The sequence below is a fragment of the Etheostoma cragini genome, chromosome 3 (assembly GCF_013103735.1).
Source record: "Etheostoma cragini isolate CJK2018 chromosome 3, CSU_Ecrag_1.0, whole genome shotgun sequence".
Taxonomy (NCBI): domain Eukaryota; kingdom Metazoa; phylum Chordata; class Actinopteri; order Perciformes; family Percidae; genus Etheostoma; species Etheostoma cragini.
In genome coordinates, this window is record NC_048409.1 from 8,178,722 (window position 1) to 8,197,660 (window position 18,939).

Genomic DNA, 18,939 nt, shown 5'->3' on the forward strand with positions numbered 1-18,939 from the left:
CTTTTGTATTACATGTTGCATGACTGTGGCAAGCATATAATGTTAGAGCATATACAAATAGAGGAATGGGATCTAAATGTCAGGTCTGTTCCCTCTGCTTTCACTATTGTATTGTTATGTATGAAGACCATTTAGAACAAAAATACAACTTAAAATAAAAGATGTAATTATGTTTTGTCTATCAGGTAAGTTGTAAGGGTAATACTTCACAACAACAGTCTTATCTATGGGCCACAAGGATGTCCTCATGAAACACAGAGCATTAAAATGAACAGTAATATATTAATGTTACTTTTTTTTGTTGAGCAGATCGAGACATAAGTATATACATAAAAGAGTGGTATGCAAAGAATATGTATAATTAATGGATTAAAAAGAGTGTAGTAACAAGAACGAATATGACAGTACATTTGTTTGTACTGTTTTCAGCTAATAGGGGGCAGGTGACATGTCGGTGGCGTCGGAATCGTCATCCTGGCATGACACGGATTAAAAACAAAATCACATTTATTTTTTGTTAAAATATCAAAAACAAAGCAGGAATTATTTTTTGCAAAAAACAATATTAGACTAGAATGCTCTCCCTTGGTGAAATTCACAATTGTACAGAAGAAGAAGGGATGCAATGCGATCTCTCCTTGGTCGAAATTTACGCACTGTGCAAGTCAGTAGGTAGTAAACTGTCAAGTGTACTGTCTGTAAGTACACTAACAGAAGTGCAGATTTGAGACACAACTTCAGACCTCCCCGAGAAGTGCTCTGAGGCTACATTTTCATTGCTACGTTTTGGTTTACGTTTACACCTCGCGTTCACACTGCTCTGGCGTCTCAGAGCCCCTAGACCGGAGACATTTGGAACCACTTTGGATTCCGTTTTGGTTTGTAATCTCTTGGCACACAATGTTTTGCCACCTGATTGGTTCATGATATCTCGGTCACTGAGATAATTCAAATGTTACATGGCAACTACCATCAACGGAGTACAGATGCTGTTAAATTTAACCATAGCACTGCCTGCAGAGTTGCCGACAGAAAAAGTATTTAGTATCAATTTAGAATCAATTAGTATCTTCTAATTCTAACACAGGGTTTGTATTTGTTTGGCAGTTGAGTTCATAGGTCAACAATCTTTGCACAGCATAGCTTACTGCGTCGCTAAGATAACTAGCATGTTGCCATGTTCCTATAACCAGCCTCATGCTGCTCATCCGCTAAGAAATAAACCAAATAATCTTCCTCAGCTACAACATTACCATCCAACATCACTGACTACCGCCCCCTATCCCCATACTCAACAGCCCTGTGTCTGCTGTGGAATCCTTCAGGTTTCTGGGATCCACTATATCCCAGGACCTGAAGTGGGAGCCCAACACAGACACCATCATTAAAAAGGCCCAGCAGAGGATGTACTTCCTGCGCCAGCTCAGGAAGCTCAACCTGCCTAAGGAGCTGCCGATCCACTTCTACTCAGCCATCATCCAGTCTGTCCTCTGCACGTCCATCACTGTCTGGTTTGGATCTGCCACCAAAAAGGACAGGAGCAGACTACAATGGACAGTTAGGACTGCAGAAAAAATCATCGGTGCCAACCTGCCCTCCGTTCATGACTTATACTCCTCCAGAGTCAGGAAACGGGCAAGAACCATCACTACAGACCCATCTCACCCCGGACATAACCTGGTCCAGCTTCTGCCCTCTGGTAGGCGCTACAGAGCACTGTTCGCCAAAACCAACATACTCAGGAACAGTTTCTACCCACAAGCCATCACTCTGATGAACAGCTGACTTCTGACCCACAGTGTCAGGTTCAGTTCTGGCTAATAACCCAGTAACACTGTCTCTACAGCCCCTGTTTACTGGTTGCACTATTATTCAATTTATTTAGTATTTATTCATAATTCTCATTCTCATATCTCACTTGTTATTCATTATTTATTCATCATTCTCATTTCCTATTTCAGAACTGTTCATAATGTTCATACTGTTCATATTATAATATAATAACTTAATACTATTTATCCCAGTACCCATTGCACTGTGCCACATTTTAATAATTATTATTGGACTCTTCATTGCACTCATCTCTCTACATTGTTTCTGTTTAGAGTATGTATATATTAATGTGTCTATATTAGTGTGTATATATTGTTTGTTGTCTGTTTTGAATGTGTAAGCACATTGTGAGCAACTACGCTCCAAAAGGAATTTCCTTGTATGTGTCTTCAAACCTGGTCAATAAAGCTGATTGTGATTCGAATTCTGATTCTGATTAAATAGCACAAAATTAGGTCAAACACTGTTAGTTTAGTTACTTAAGCATTATATCTAACAACTAATGCTGTTCTCAGCTAAACTGCTTACTGAGAACGTGAAAGAAAAACCAACAGTACTCCTCACAGAGATGGGAAGTAAAGTACAAATACTTTGTTACTGTACTTTATTACTATATACTGTACTTCAATATTTTTCTGATATTTTTACTTTACTATCTAGTTTTTCTTCCTTACATTTTAACACAAATGTTGCTGTGTTCAACTCCTTACATTTTAAAAAATTGGCTCATTACTTTAGTCTTGTACAAGAGGTTGTCATGTCGGAGATTAGCGCGGTCACACCTCTTACACTACGAGTTGCGCGCACGCCATACGGAGAAAAAAGTTAGAAAAAAGAAAAAGAAACTAGCTGGATAATCAGCTGAGATTGTGTGTGTGGGTCTTTGAGAACTGTAAGAGAACTGTAAGTTCTCAAAGACCGCCTAACCTGGCCCACCTGCTTTTTGTCATAGTTGTCAGATCTATCTATCATATAATCAAGAATATATTAAAACTAGAGGGAGACTTGGCATACAGCCCGATCCGGTTGGGGAGAGTTCTAGCCAAACCAGGCTCCTCTCTTTACCCTGTCTCTCCTAGTTATGCGGTAATAGTTTTAGACAGCTTGGGACTGCCTTTGACACAATGAGCTCCTCTCTCTTCTATCTTTCTATCTTTCCATTTGTGTGCATCCATGATGGGACTATATTGTACGTTACACTTGACGTACCACTAAGACAACTCGACAGATTCGGCGACATTCATTCTCGGCAAATAATTGCGGCTTACGTAATTGCGGGTAACGTTAGCACGTAGTGTGGATGGCAACATGACTGAAAATGAAGAAAACAAACATAACAGAGATTTGGCAAGACATTCCCTATCATCCTTGGCCTTATGTGAGAGAGATCTTTGAAATAGTACTCATCAAGAATGACTCCTTCATGACCTAAAGATGGCTGCCAGGAGTTTTGTCTGAGAACTTGGCCTCTTGGAATCCAACAAAAATCTATTGAATCCTTTCTGGTATTACCGAATTTAGTGGTTAATTGATTCAAGTTTTATTCAGTTAAATTGCGTCTCAATTTTGGGGACAATATTCCTAGTATCTGTTGAGCTTGGGCTGCAGCCCAAGTTGATGGGCTTTTGGGCCTACTAGGACTCTGAAAAACAAATCCGTCACTATCATCATTTGCAACTTTCACCAACTTCATCAACATTTGCAACTTTTATCAACTTCCGGTACATCCTGGTAAGACACATTATGCCGCCTAAAAATGCTAAAACATCTCCGTGCGAGGAGGATGCCGTGGTTACGATGAGTGTACTCTCCCAATTAATGGAGCAGCAGAGAGGGATCTATAAAGAGATGTTACTGCAACAACAAGATAACTTTAAATGTGTCATTCAGGTGATCATGGATGGAACTAACAAAAGATTGGATGGTGTTATCAGAGATGTGCAGGAGCTGAAGACTAGCTTGGAATTTACCCAACAAAATTGTTGTCAAACTTCTTCGGCTTAAAGATAGAGAGCTAATTCTTTCTTCTGCTAAGAAATTAAAGGGCACTAAGATCTACATTGACGAAGACTTCTCTGAAGCTGTGCAACTTAGGAGGAAGGAGTTGTGGCCGAAGATGAAAGCTGCCAGAGAGAAAGGGGATAAAGCGAGTTTGAAGTATGATAAACTGATTATCACCCCAAGGGATGGACAAAGTCAGTTGTCGGCCTAATGAGCTTTAATGCTCAATTTTAAATATGTTTGTGAATATGTATGTGTCTGTGTGTAGGATTTATATGTATGCAGCCTACTTGATGAAGTTAAAATAACTCAGGAAATAAGATATTCTACTAGATTATAATATAGAATTTATTTAACTTTAATTTAGATGACCAGAATAAATAAATTACCTAAAGGTTTAATACTTGCACATATTAATATATGTAGTCTAAGGAACAAAATTCAAGACCTTTCTTTATTTTTAGAATTGAGTAAAATAGACATACTTATGATTTCTGAAACTCATCTGGATCATTTCATAGATAATTCAGAAGTGGATATAGGGGGGTTTTCAATTTACAGAAAGGATAGAAACAGATTTGGAGTAGGTGTAGCCATTTATATAAGAGATCGTTTTCCTGTTAAAATGAGACATGACTTAATGATTGATGATGTTGAGGTATTATGGGTACAGGTACATCTTCCACATTTGAAACCTATTATTCTTGGTTGTTGTTATAGGCCACCTAGTGCCAGGATACAGTATGTTAATGATTTATGTCATATGCTAGATAAGGTGACTGAGGAAAACAGAGAGATATATTGGTTGGGAGATTTAAATATTGATTGGCTGTCTGATATTTGTCCTTTGAAAAACAAGCTCAAAACCATGGCCGACACTTGTGGTTTATCTCAATTAATGGATCAACCGACGAGAATTTCTAGTAACAATACAGGATTATTAACTTCAAAATGTATTGATCACATTTACACTAATTATCCTGATATGTGCTCAATACCCATTTCTGTAACAGTTGGCTTTAGTGATCACAACTATATTGCTGTCTCTAGGAAAGCTAAGCTACCTACAGCCTGTCCTAAAATTATTATGAAAAGATCTTATAGGGTATTTAATGAGGAGTGTTTTTTAAATGAATTGGATAATATTAAATGGAACTTGATAAGTGACATTGATGATGTGGATGCATCCCTTATTTTATTTATGGATTGTTTTATGGGAGTTGTTAACAAGCATGCTCCATTAAAGAAATTTACAGTTAAAGCCAAAAGTGCTCCTTGGGTTGATATTGAGTTAAGGAGCTTAATGAATCAAAGGGAAGAGGCTAAAAAGGTTGCGGTTAATTCTGACTCTCCTAAGGACAAAAAAATCTTATTGTATTTTAAGGAATCAGGTGACCAAGGTGAATAGAGTGAAAAAGAAAGAATATTTTAAGAAGAGAATTGAAGATAGTGGTACTGATAGTAAGAGAATGTGGAATGTACTCAATGAAATCATGGGGAAACATACTTGTACTTCTTTTGTTGAATTTAATGGTGTTTATTTGACTAAGCCAATACAGATTGCAAATTATTTTAATGATAATTTTTTTAATAAGATTGCTAATTTTTGAGAGACGATAAAAAACACTGTGGATTACAACTCAGTTGAGCTTATTGAAAGGTGTATTATGAAAGATAAAAGGTGCAGTTTTGAATTTCATCAGGTTAATGTTGTGCAGGTGGAAAGGTTGTTGTGATCTGTGACTGTTGGGGGGTCTGCTGGTACAGACAACCTGGATAGTCGGCTATTGAAGTTATCAGCTGGACATATTTCTAAACCAATATGTCACATTTTCAACAGATGTTTTATTAGTGGTGTTTGACCAAAACTTTGGAAGGAGGGTAAGATAATTCCTTTACCCAAAGACACAAAATCAACTTTCTGTGGTTCAAATAGTAGGCCTATTAGCATCTTGCCCATTTTAAGTAAATTATTGGAAAAGATTGTATTTGAGCAAGTTCAAGATTACTTTTCGAACAATGATTTGACTACGATGTTTCAGCATGCTTATAGACGTGGTCATTCCACCTGCACTGCAATGACACAAATGTCGGATAGCTGGCTAACATCTATTGACAACTCAATGCTTGTGGGTACACTACTACTAGACTTCCGCGCTGCCTTTGATGTGATTGACCATGAAATTTTGATTTCTAAAGTCATTAGTTGTGGTTTCACTTTCTCTGCAATCAAGTGGTTTAAGAGCTATTTGTCTGAGAGGTCACAAAGAGTTTATTTTAATTCTACTCTTTATTATGCAGCCCCTACATGTTTAGAGATTATTCAGGGTCTGTCTAGTGAGATTAGCAAATTGTATAATTGGATCAAAACAAATAAACTTGTCCTAAATATTTAAAAAACTGTGAGTGTAATATTCGGTTCTAAGTATAGATTATCTGATAATCCCAAAATTGATATGCACGTAAATGGTCAAAATATACAGCAAGTAAAAAAGGTGAAGCTTTTGGGACTTTGGCTTGATTCCACATTGTCATGGTTGGATCATATTAACAATGTTGTTACTAAAATGGGTAGAGTGGTGGCAGTTGTTTGTAAATGTGCACAGTTTTTAAAATTACAGCTGTTTAGGCGTGTTGTTTGTTCATTGGTCTTGTGTCATTTGGATTATTGTTCTGTTATATGGTCTGCGGCATCAAGCAGTCAGTTAAAAAAATTACAAGTTGCCCAAAATAAGGCTGCAAGACTGGTTCTTGGTTGTTCTTCGAGAACTAGGGTTGCAGAGATGCATGAACGTATTGCTTTGTTGGAGGTCAAGCATAGACTATCTGTTAATATGTTAGTATATTTTCATGGAATTATTAATACTGGGATTCCTAAATTTCTTTATGATAATATAACTTATTGCTCAGATTTGCATTTACATTATACAAGAGGGGTGAATAGTCGACAGATTTCTTTACCACTACCTAAATCTGACTGTATGAAGAGGACTGTGTTTTATAGGTCAATTGTATATTGGAACAATCTTCCAGTTGGGATTCGGGACAACAAGGGAAAAACTGGTTTTAAAAAAAGTCTTAGATTACATTTGTTTTCGATATTATAATATTGTCTGGATTTGTTGAGTAAGGTTGTATCATGTGCTATATTATTCTTTATTATATTTAGTGTGTTAGTACTTTTTGTCAGTTTTGTTTGTGAATTTACATATGATATGTTTGTGAGTAATTTTGGTTGTATTTATTGTCTTTTGTATGTATTGTTTGGACCCCAGGAAGATTAGCTGTCGTCTCGGCGTCAGCTAATGGGGATCCTTTGAAATAAATAAACAAATAATAAACAAACTCCTGGCCAATGTGCTGTAGAACTTCTTAATTAATGTCTGTTTAGTAATTCATATTCTATCCTTTCTTTCCTTTCCAAAAGCCATATTTGACCACACACATACATGCAGATTACTTTAAATGTTAAGGGAAAGATTAAAAAAGAGAAACTGGATCTATGAATTTTCACAGAATCACAAATTAATTCATATTACTACTCAGTCCAAATCTTTTTAACCTGGAGTCCCAGTCTCTGTCACGAAAATCATATACAATTTGTGAGGTTTTAGGCCTATTGGCAGACATCCATTTAAAATGTAGGTAATGGTACATAAAGAACCTTTTTTCGATGTCCACTGAAGTTTCTCAGCGTGCAAATGGTAACATTTGTTTGGTCCAGGTAGCTTTGCATAAAAAATGGTTGGCATTTGTCACTTTTATTTGAGTAAATAAGTTAAATCAGTACTTCTACATTTACCAGAGTATTTTTTTAACACAAGTATCTGTACTTGTACTTAAGGGCTTGGTGAAGTGAGTGCTTCTGCCATCTCTGCCTCCTTGTCAATGACAAGTCACAGAAGAGAATGTGAAAGGGGAAGGAGAAGAGTAGATTACTTACAGGCTGAATAAATAATTCAGATTTTTATGAAGCCTCAGAAGACAAGGTGACACCTGCGGGTAAAAAACAGTGCTGTCTCCTTTGTTTGTGGGGAAAAGTTAGCAGCAGAATATTTTATTTTTATACTCTGTATTCCTCTGTCAAAAATATATTAATACATACAGTCAAATTGAGGTCGCATGAGCACCAAAAGGACTGCAAACTTCATACCAAAGTGTGTTCTAATTTTTTTACTTACGTGTTAATATGAAATGGAAGGCAGTCCAGCTGTGCAGTTTTGTGTGATCTAGATCAAAGAGCTCTTCACATCAAATAAAGAGGGAGATGAGAAGCTGATTGATTTGGAGAGAATACTTGACTGAGATGACCTATAGCAAGGGAAGCTCATATGAAGAACCTTTTGGATGTTTCAGATATGAAACATAGAGCTATATATTAATAATAGTAATAATAATAACAATAACAATAATAATCATAATAATCATAATAATCATAATCATAGTCATACTTTATTTGGATTTATGCTTTAAAAGCTTTACTGTTGAGTTTGGCCTCTGTTTGTTCTGTTTTGGTCGGTGTGTCTCACGTCTGAATGCTAAGAGACATGGAGAAGTTTGGACTATATATTTTTCCATTTGTCCTGTTCTACTGAAGAGGTTTTAATTTTGGTATGTATTTCGTTTTGCTCTTTTTTCTTTTATTGTATATTGCCATTTTGTCTTTACATTGTGTTTGATTATTGCTGATTGACATTGTTTGTCATGTGAATACTAAATAAAAGAAAAGCTTTTTAAACTTTTCCTTCCTGAGTGCCTTAGTGTTCTTGAACCCTTGGATCCCAAGCTAAAGAGCACCGGAGGGACAAACTCTCTACACACCCGAGCAGCACTCCATGCAAACCACATTGTGACTTAATTTAGACATTTATATAGCACTTTTCAAGCATTAAGCACAAAGTGCTTTCCAGATTAAGAAGATTTACAGAATATGAATTAGGAATCAGAAACGCATGTTAATGTGTGATTTTGATCATCTTATAAAACGATCACAAAATCCCAAAAATCTAACTTTTTGGATTGGGATAATCCCCCATGTATGTCCCTTGGAATAACATTACATAGCCTATTTGTTTACACTTGTGAATGGGAAATATATTAAACATATATTGAACCAATTGGCAGATTCTTAAAGTTTCAGATTTGTTGTCTTAAAAATTAATCCATGAACCATTGTGTTTTTAATTATTTTAATTTAAAATTCGTACAACTTTGGAGCCATTTGTAAAAAAAAAAATAAGAAAAAAAAATACATTAGTGTTGTATCATGATAATTTCAATTGATGGCTCTAAAATCTCTTCACAGACCCGTGGCAGAGTGCCATGGATCACACTTTGAGAGTAATTGGTTTAGGCGAGCCCACAATAGGCCACCCGCCTCCTGTAATGGTCTGGAGGGGACCCAAAGCTGGATCAATCTGTTAAAATAGATAACACAAAAAACTATTTAATTTAATAGTAATAATAAGATATACATGTACACTACTGGTCAAAAGTTTAGGGTCACTTAGAAATTTACAAGCACTCCATTGTAGACAGAATACCATCTGAGATCAGTTGCATTGTTTTTTTAACCAGGGCAGCAGTTCAGATTACATTTTGTGGTTACATAATTGCAAAAAGGTTCTCCAATGTTTTCTCCATTAGTTTTTTAAAATGATATCAGATTAGTAAACAGAATGTGCCTTTGGAACATTGGATGAATGGTTGCTGATAATGGGCAATGTAGATATTGCATTAAAGAGCAGCCCCCCCACTCAGATCACCTGTTATTCTGTCTTTAATGGAGTGGTATGGACATTTGTAAGTGTCCCCAAACTTTTGATTGGTAGTGTATATTTTTGGACAACATGATTTTAACACAGTCCAAAAGCTTGCCAGTGTGGAAAATATTATGGGCCGCTGTAGTGCTGCCTTCCAAGCTCTCTGGAGCATATCTATTTTAGAATAAGGCACACTTACAGCTTTAAACACACATATACACACACACACACACACACCGAGGTAATGGAGGCATTACTGTGAGTGATGGGCCACGGCGGGCTCCTCCACTCCATCACCTGCCCATCTCAAAGACATCTCCATTAGCTCACCACACCTCAGCAATACTCATACAGTGAAGGGAAAAAACAGAAGACGCTTGAACAGTGAAGTATTTTGAGTCCACAACGATGGCCAGAAGAATTGAAAGCAAAGTGTATGCATATTTTGCTATGTCAAATTCTTCAGCAATCTATTTCTTAGATATGCTAAGCCAGTATCATCCCAGTCCTTCCCAGTCCATCCCAGTTCAATCACCTGACTGACAGGTTCAGACATCCACACCACACCTTGGTATTCTGTCTGGGCAGGCACCACAAACACTGCTGGCTCATCTAAAGCCGGCATGCATTAGTAGCTACCCAACCACATCAGTATAGTGTCCTGTAACACTTCTGTCTTTCTTTGCTGACAAGAATCCATCTACACTAACTTCAACCGAATAGCTTCAGAAAACCCAGAAATAACCAAATTGCCTCCAGGCATCAGAAACAACTTAAACCTCACAAAATGGCCTCTCCTGACCTCCCAATATACATCTATCCATTTGAATTGTGTTATTAATTTAAATTATGAAACCAATAAGCACCATGACATGTGTGATATAAACAAGTATATTTGCAGGTATTGTATATTACAATGTTCAGGCTCTCCCAATACATTGATTTGAGAAAATAAACATACAACACAACATATAAAATATAAAATACGTAAGAACAATAAGAAGTGACCATGTGGTAGAGGAAAAGTAATGTGGTCAATCAAATCAAAGGGGTGCATCACCATGGCAATACGAATATGCTCGTAACTGATGGTGGTGCTCAGGATGTGTCTAAAAGTGTCTAAATAAAATCACTCCCTGCATAGTTACAGTGCAAGAAGTAAACAGTTTGGTAGAAGTAAGATTAGTTTTAAAAGTAAGATTGGTTTAAAAGAGTGTGTTGCTAACGCAATTGAGTGTGCAAATGTTATTGTAGAGCAGTGTGAACATAAATAAGTAAGTTCCTTCTGTCCATACTGGCAAAGGTGATGAATCCTAATACTTTTTGTGGATTTGGCCTTCGCTCTAGTTCCAGCATTGGGCTAAACTGTCCATGTGTGCACCAGAAATAATCTAATCTAATTGATGCAGATGAATTAGGGCCTTCATGCTCCCTATAGGCTCTCTTTGCATTTTGAACACAATCAAATGGGTAAATCTTTTTTTTAATTTTGCACAGAGCACATTTATTCTGGTAAGGCAAGTACATGCATTTGATCAGGATCATTGTTAATGTTTTCCAGACATAAACACTAAAAATAGGAAATTCACACACAAATAAGTGCCCCCGCCCTTCCAACCTCCCCAACCTCCATCCCCATACACACATGTCTCTCCTGCACCTAAATATTACGGCATCTCCCGCACATTATTTTTTGCAAGGGAATTGTATTTATCTCACCTTTCCTACATGGAACAGCATTTTAAGACATTTGAGCTCACTTCAGTCATTTAAAATTCAGAAAGAGAAGGGTGAAATCAACAGAATACTGCAGCATTAGCACTTCCAGTGAGAAAACTAATCTAGCAAGTATATGATGGCAATATGGTAACAGGCTTAATGTATATATTATTTATATATTTATTCATAACGTATTAGATGGGCACTTAATAGACCAGTCACAATGCCCTATGACCATGCATGGCTGTGCTGACATACTAATATGTCAAAGCATGACAGGTGCATCATACCTTGACCACGCATGAGACATTTCTTATTAATGCCCTTATGATGCAATATATATGTAGTGTAAGGTTTTACTCCAAAAATACCAATAATTTCCATTGATTGACAAGAACAGTTACAGGAATAAAATAGGATTTCTTTATCATGACAGAGAGAGGGCCAAGCAGGTAATCAACAGATCCGTGTCTTTCACAGCTATACAGGAAACATAGGATTCCTAACAGGAGAGGCATTAAGTAAGGCTGCGCTTTTGTCTCAGTAAACACAAGAGGCTTAATGGGATTTCACGATTATCCTCCAAGGCTAGATATTGCAAATCTACCACACATCCCTGTGTACAGGTGGAGAATTTTAATGAAAACTAGGTAGGCTGAAGACGCTCACTGCAGATCTGGTCAAAAGCCAAATGTCTTGCTGCAGACACTGCTGAAGGGTCATATTCTCTTTAGCCACTGAACAAGAAAAGAGAAGGTAATTAGCTCAACTAGGCCTTGGAGCTTTTGATAACATTATCTGAAGACATCAAGAGTGACAGAAATAACTATGTAGTTATCCTCTGTGTTGGGCAGTAACCCATTAATGATTTACCAGTTGCACATTTTCATACATTTACATATAGTGAACAGGATTACAATTTGAAATCCAGCTATTACTATACATTACCATAACTATTGTGGATTTGCGCTCTGCATCCCTCAACCTGACATCTGTCATTCTAGCCTACTGGACTGTCATCCAGCTATTTTCTGAGCGGTGTGCCCTCTTTTTTATCTGCCTGGGTCAAGTGTGATCCCGTGTGGGATACCATATGTCTATATAATTGCTCTATGTTTTGTTTGTATGTTGTTGATGTCACACTTACGCAAATCCCAAGCAACTTTAAGTATTGAATCTTGAATCTTGATTCCTGCGCTGTACATTCCAGTTACAGATCCAAGTAAGCCTCTGCCATTTTGCCATGTTGCAGAGACCGCTTGTTGCTGTAGAGGTGGGCATTACAAACCACTCTACTGATCATCCTGCAGCAATGTGAGAAAGAGCACTGCAATCCAGTTTAAACAGCTGTTTCTGCATGCCCCCCCCTGTTGATTTTGAGTGAATTTTTCTGAATGCCCTGATTAATATATCTAAACAAATAATGCTTTGGTTTAATTACCATTTGGTTTTAGCAGCTTGCACCTAGCCTTGTCCAATATGCTTCAGGCTCTGACCTGTCCTTAGACTACTTTCTGTGTTCCAGGACACAGAAAGTATTTATAGAAAGCTCTACATGAAATGTAACAAATACACACAGTAATGTAACAAAGACCATTCCCCAGTCTAGAATATGGTATCTAATTTTTTTCTCCCCAACCCTCTGGCGACCCCCAGAAAACAGCTTGCGACCCCCAGGTTGAGAACCAGTGCCCTAGATGAATTGATGAATTGTGAGGTCCTTGTTCTGTTCTGGATTTTTAGTAAAAATACTAACAGCAAAAACTACTCATTGTACTACCATGATATTTGATACAGATATCCATAGTGGATAGACGACAGATCATAATGACTTTATATCTATTGCTGCCTTCCAAACTAATGCCTTTCCCATCAGCATCAGCCACACATTGTGTTGAGTGCTAGTTGTCAAATGTTCTAACACACACACAAACTAACAAAAAATCTAAATCAGTTTTTCTTTTAGAATGGTGGCTGCCCTGTTTCTATTTATTCCATGTTGATAGTGTTGTAAAGGGATGAGGAACAGCTACTTTGTCAAATTGAAAGAAGGATGTATACAATACTTTTTCATTTCACTACAAAAAAATAAGATTAAACACAACAAAGCTTAGTCAGTTGCCATTGGTGTTAGTTACTGATGCAAAAAGTCTCTCTCTAGTCAGACGCAGGTGGCTTTCAACTAATTCTAATGTAATCCCATCCATGGCGATATTTCATGCTCTGGGTACCCCTTTGGCGTGTTTTTTCAACAAGCTTGGTCGGTATCAATTTAGCATCTGTTTTCAACGTGCAGGGTAAAACCACTTAGTTAGGGTAAGGGAAAGATGGTGGGTGGGATAACAAACTCTACATTTAAGTGACACCTGAGACAAAAACATGACATGATCCCCAGTCTTCTGGGTGAAAGTCCTTTGGTGTTGGACCTATCCACCCCAAATCTTTGGTGCAGATTTTCGTCTTTCACACTACTTGCTACCGTTGTCTCTCTTCATACTACTTCATCGTACAGCGCTGCGGTTGAGCTGCTGCTGCCCTGCCCGGTGTGTTCCATACAGATGCTGGGGTGATTTTAGCATTGAAATCTGACGCTGAGAGCCCCTGACCAAGCGTCAGTATGTGACAAGTTGGGAATGAGAATGGATGTAAAACCAAAGGCATCTTGGATTAAATGAGTGTGGATGGCGCGTCATGGCGCGGACTCCTTTGTTAACCACATTGGGAATCAGCTGGTGCACAGGAAATGTAGTTGCGTTTCAGGAGCATATTATATTGCTTGTTCTGCACATTATTCAATGTGGACAGGGAGCATCCAATGCAACGTGATAGACGGACGCTTGCTGGCTATAGTGTCCTTAGCATCAGCATGTTGGCATTGTAATTGCGACCAAGCAAGCATGCCAACTACACCATGTAGCTCAGAGCACCACTGTGCAGCCTCACAGATATGGCTGGGGAATCTAAGGGCACTCTATTTTCACCATAACAACCAGCTTAAGCAATGTTCCAGAAGTTTGGTATTTTTGTATTTTAAGTTTGGTTTGGTACAGAAGAGGTATTTTTGTGTACCACAGGGTGCTTGGTGCACAGGTGGGTGGAAAAGTGCCAGCAGGTTAACAATTGTTATTCATTCATATTTAATGCAAAGTGAGTTGTTGGTATTTTGATGGATTTGGGGAATTTTACTTTGCACTGAGAATTTCAGAACCACATCTGTTTCAGTCTCAACATGACTTTGCTGGTGATTTTATTATATCATACTTGGACCAAATGTACAGTAATGATGGTATTGATTGTATTAACTAATCACTTGTCGCTGTAGCTGCGTTAAAATCAGCATATGAAATGACTTTTAATAAGCGTCGGTAAATCAGTCTGCTTGACCTATAAATAAATATGGATGCTTCTTACAGTACCTGTTGTCCGCAGTTGCTAATTTGTAAGTGAAAATGATTAGCTGTCATTTCAGTGTGCGATGCCTAGAAAGTAACTGTTACAATAGCAAATATGATATGTTTCTCCTTTAGTTCATTAAATCCCTGCCGACATCAGAATGCAACAGAACACATGTTGATAAATGTACAGCGTCTGATTTGAGAAGTGCTGCATCAGAGCACAGTGAAATTACAAAAGTCCACTGTCCCTCACTTCATTATATGACACCAGACTGCTGCAGAATGAGCACACACACTTCTCCACACATCATACTGTTCTAATTTTAAAATAAACAGCTTCTTTAACATTGTTTTCATGTTTCATGTTTACAATTAAATTAAAACATTCACACCATTTTCTTTGTTTTTTTTTAGGTACATCATACAGACACAATATTGATTTCCTAGAGAAGCATAATTCCATTGGTTGAACTATTGTTGTTATGTTTCATGCGATTGGCTGAGTGGTTTAAGAGTGCCATCTCTATTGTTACATGTGCACATATTGGCTTCTGTGGGTTTTGTGTAGGCTCACAATCTTTGTACACATTAAATTTGATTGTACACGTTGGGATAATGGCTTAAACTTTTGATTACATTTGTGTTGCACTCAGTCGCACATAAAAATGTGACAAATGATGCAGTGAATTAATAATAGCTTGTGACAAAATGTTATGTCCTGCCTACTGTCACACATATGCACACCTGGCCAGTAGCTTCATAAAGTGGGAGGGTTTGTCAGATTGTGAGATCGCTCTACAAAAACCTGATATCACTTTGTTTGAAGATGCTGACCTTCCTAAAACCTTCAAATTGTCGCTGGCTTCTCGTTGAACCACACTGTCTCATTTTTTACATCTACATGTGTTCATTAAAGCTGAGTATGGAAAAGTAAAGTAAGCAATAATGCTACTAATTACTATCCTTGTGCTGTTGAGGAAGGAGTAATGCATTTTCTTTTGCAATTACTCATGATGAGCAATTAATCATATTATGTTAAGTAACTTTCCCAACACGTGTTTGTTTTAACTAAAGATTTAGCTCTATGCAGAACATACAACTTCATCAATGGAATATTCCCAAATAAATACCATGCATAGTATTCACAGAACATGCAGGAACTCCAATCACAGTAATAAAATCAATTATAACCATACTATATGACCTTTCAAAGCTTTGTTACACAGTGTTGCCACGAATGAAGTAAAGTAAAAAAATGTAATGTCTGAGACAAACTGAGAGAGATTGACTTAAATTGGGCTCTCATATTGATCTGTATATTAATCTCATTCATTGAGCTTGGCTGCTCCGATTCTTCAAAGCCATAATTTACTTTGCTAGAGGATCCACACAATGAACACTGTTAGTCTGTGAGTAGCTGACCTTAAGCAGTAGCTGCCTTGATAATCGATTTTAGCGTCACCTAGATTCAGTCATTCAATGGCAGCTCTGGCAGATTTTGGGGGCAGATTCAACAACTACAAAACTAAACATTCTGGAGACTTCTGAACTATAGATCAGTCATGCTAAATGTTTGTCATCTCATTTAAAAACTCTTTGCAGGTAAATGAAGAAGATGCCGATATAGGCCAAAGTATATTGCTAGTACGGTTTTGTTGGAGATTAATTCAAATTATGTTAAGTGCTAGTTATCAAATGTTCTAACAAACTAAACTAACACGGTGTCCTAAGAACGATTGACGCAAGTGAGCGTTCAGATCAAAATCAGTTTTTTATTGCATTGTTTTCTTTTGAAATGTTGGATGCACTAATTTTAGTTTCAATAACAAATTTATTTAAAGTTTTAAATCATAACCAGAGTTATCTCAAGACACTTTACAGATAGAGTCGGTCTAGACCATGCTCTATAATTTACAAAGACTTAAAGGCAAGCATTTAGTGTGACAGTGGCAAGGAAAAACTTTTTTAGGGAGAAACCTCGGACAGAGGCTCTTGGTAGGTGGTGCCAGTTGAGGAAGTGAGGAACAGTGGCATTTATAGTCAAAATAAAGATAATGGAACTGTGACTAGAAATAACAATATAAATCAAAATGAGAGCAGATGTTTGCTATCTTTACAGATGGCATATTGAACCCAACTGTTTGTGAGCTGATACATGGCTGACACATAGGATTATGCTTGCTAAAAAGGTAATATAGCGGGGATTTTGAAAATGTCAGAAAGTAGTTTATCTTGAATGTCTTTGGTGCTGGCTGCTTAGATCAAAGTTCTGTACACGCTGGCATTTCCTTGTTGCACTGGGATTAACAGAGGGAGCAACTTCTGGAGGGGCTGCTGTGTTATGGAACTTTTGCCCTGCCGCAGCTACTTAACCCTACTGAGGTTTCAACAGAGTTGTGAGTCCAATGCTGGATCTCCAGCATATATCAGGTAATCTGAGTTAATGGCTTTTGCAGTAGCAATCATGGAGTGATCATTGAAATGTTCTAGAGGTTAGGCAATTCTGACACAAAATTGGTTTACACATAAATTAGTGCACAATCAGAACAATACGGTTTTTGAAAGCCATTTGGGAATAAAAAGAAGTAAAAGTCCTTCAACCTAATTAATTAAATAGGTTCTGGTCCTTACAAAACAACTTATCAGATTATCAAAGATCAAAAATAAATCTTCAACCCACAAACATTCTGATGTTTGACCTATCTGTAGGACATCTCTTATCAGTACATCGACTGTAAAAATAACAAAGGCTCCAGTACTGAAAAGTGAAGCCACTGCGGAAGTGCCTTTAACCTGGATTCTATCACATTTCCAGCAGGTTTCAAAAAGAAGTCTTTGGGGAAATGACCCCAATGACCCCTAGCATTAGCTGGTAACTTAAAGGGATATTTCACTGCTGGCAAAATAAATAAGTATCAAATTGGCTCATTAATGTAGAAGAAATGTGAATTTTTTTTTGAAGTTGGTGTCTTCTAGATTAAAAAAAGACAGAAAATGTATGTTTGGCTCATGTGTATGAAAGACAACACATTCCCAGAATGCACTTGCTTTAAAATTCAGTAGTGTGACTGCACATACTTGTAAGTTTGCTGTTAAAAAGTGAAAGCCTGTTAGCAATGGGCATCTTCAAGATGGCTTACGTTTGACTCGCACCGGCTAGTGACAGTCCCACCCCGTATGGGCAGGTTGAAAACATGCAGAACTAGCTGGCTGTAGTTCATAGCCTCTAGGTAAAAATTCCTCCAATGACGCTAAATGACCATCAGAGGCATAATCGGAGGCTTTTTTCCAGAACAACAATACAGAGACATCTAGTCTCAGGGGGATATGAGGGAGGAAAGCACGGGCAGCTTAATGCTAATCAGTAAAGTATTCCTTTAAGAGAAAGTTTGTATATATTCTGTTCTGCCATACATGCAAATGTGCCATACATGCAACATTCCCCTTTAGCGTTTAGCTTAGCGCAGCGCCATTGCAACCATAAACCACACAACAACACTAGCTTGGTCGTGTCATACTACTCTCACTGCCAGATGTAAGATTTGAGTCGTGCATGCGTCACTTTGCGACAAGTAGCCTACAAGATGCTAACGAGAGACTTCTGTAATGTCAATATTGTAAAAATGGACTTACGTAACCAAGTTCGATCACTGCTGGCTACAAGTTAGCATCAAACACAACAAAAGCTGTCATGCTGTTAACCATTTAAATCTGCATTCGACTCACATTGGCAGTGACACTACCCAACTCCACCCTCTTGCAAAAACATAACAAGATGGTGAATCCCATATCGCCAAACTCAAGGCTTCAAAACGTCAGTCCACAAACCAATGGGTGACATAATGGATGTCACTTCCATTGTTTCTATGGTTCCTTTCCAAGCAAACCATACAGTATGAGCATCACAAAAATGTATATGGGCATTTCTTGCAATCTGTTCTATAAGTGATGCTTGTACTGCTTGAAAACTGCAGTATTGCCCATTCAGATTCAACAAGGCAAGGAGTGGCGGTCATGTGTTCAGACAGGTTGTAAACAATCTAATATTTTAGTCAGAAAAGTTTAGCATCCAGTTTCTTAAATAAATAAATTTCTGCAAATAAAATGAAGGGAGACCCATAACATCAAGATGTGAGTTCACACTGCACATTCCCTTATATGAGGGTCATGTCACACCCTCTTTTAAAATGGTTAGTTTTACCATGTTTTTACCATTGCTTGATTCCCTC

The 18,939-nt window shown here is 37.6% G+C and overlaps 1 protein-coding gene and 1 long non-coding RNA gene across 3 annotated transcripts in view; one reads left to right on the plus strand and one right to left on the minus strand.

Moving 5' to 3' along the window:
• LOC117941670 (seizure protein 6-like) overlaps positions 1 to 18,939 on the minus strand; it is a 301,601-nt gene that overhangs the window by 243,810 nt on the left and 38,852 nt on the right. The gene's annotated exons all lie outside the window — the stretch shown is intronic.
• Positions 1,302 to 14,826, plus strand: LOC117941678. The gene is made up of 3 exons (XR_004655946.1): positions 1,302 to 1,311; positions 8,434 to 8,445; positions 14,745 to 14,826. It is a non-coding gene; the product is annotated as an uncharacterized LOC117941678 (long non-coding RNA).